Here is a 1,350-nt window from a genome sequence, read left to right on the forward strand (position 1 = left end):
TTCGCTTAGACATTTTAGAAACAATACATAAACCAATATAACCGAAACAAATTCGAGATATTTCGTTAAAAATTTCTCAACAGAACGCGGCCAACAAAATGGCGACGAAAAATGGCTTTTGGTGATTTTGTTTTGCTTATGGTTCCGGTTCAGAGTTGCCAATACAAATTATTCGAATCCCCAAAAATCAACAAAATATAACCATCTGTGAATGAATCATGAATCAAGCATGAATGGTACAGGGTCACGGACACTTAGTAGTTTGTGAAGAACACGTCAATCTTGCCACATTTAAATTCAACTATATGCCGCTTATGATAAGAACGGTCCAAAGTACAAAGCTTGACGTGCTCTTAACTGTACACTATACTAGAGAGAGCAGTGGGCTTAACCCCAATCAATCAGGTTTTAAATGGGTTTTTTCCCAACGCATCGGGTTGTAATCCATTTCTGCCTCTGCCTGCGCCGGGTTAAAACTCGGACGCTTGCCATCTCTACACACAAAATATACAATGTAAAGCAAATGATAAAATTAGATGACCTTAAAATCGTTTATTTTTAATGGTTTAAACATTCATCTTCAGTCTTCAAATTATATACATAATTTTTCTAAAGCCTTAAAATTAGCAATGCGCATTTGGTGACACTATGCTAAGATTAAAAATAATCGTCAATGAGTAAATTAAGTTTAGACCTAAATTTTATTTAATATTTAAAGTTGACGGGTGAGAAGTTGGGGTGTGGAACTACCAATAGCTCAACTTTATTTAGCAATAACTGCTTTTGTGTATCTTCATAAAAAAATTCATTATAAGCGAGCGATGTACAATATTGACAAAAAATTTGATATCGTTCATCATGGCGTCTTTATCAGTAACCATTAAACTAGCGATGCATTGCAATCGATAGATTAAACAAAATTATGAAATGTTATAATCCTCGCAAGTTGGGGAATTCTACACAAATTGACAACATTTTTTTAGTCAGTGTTACTATATACATTCTTGCTACATACGTTGTCTATGGAGGCAGTAAGTGAATAATATCATTGCCTCATCTTCGATAAAAGTCATGTTCTTATTTTTACATTTCGTTTTATGCAGCAATTACATCGGACCGTTAAAATATTACTGATGATATTAACATCAAATTTTGAATTAAAATTATCAAATTGTTGTGGCAACCTTTCTTCATTTATTTCCGAAATCATGCTTCATTTTTACAATAAAAAGAGATACTCAGCATTTCAAATTCAGGTTTCTCTAGTCACGTTTTGGCATTTGATTCCGTAGAGCGGAATGTTACGAAACAAAAATGTCAGAAGAAAGAGGAAGTGCGTATTTTTATTGC

This window comes from Hyposmocoma kahamanoa, unplaced genomic scaffold (genome assembly GCF_003589595.1).
Source record: "Hyposmocoma kahamanoa isolate Upper Pololo Valley unplaced genomic scaffold, ASM358959v1 103776, whole genome shotgun sequence".
NCBI classification, from domain to species: Eukaryota; Metazoa; Arthropoda; class Insecta; order Lepidoptera; family Cosmopterigidae; genus Hyposmocoma; species Hyposmocoma kahamanoa.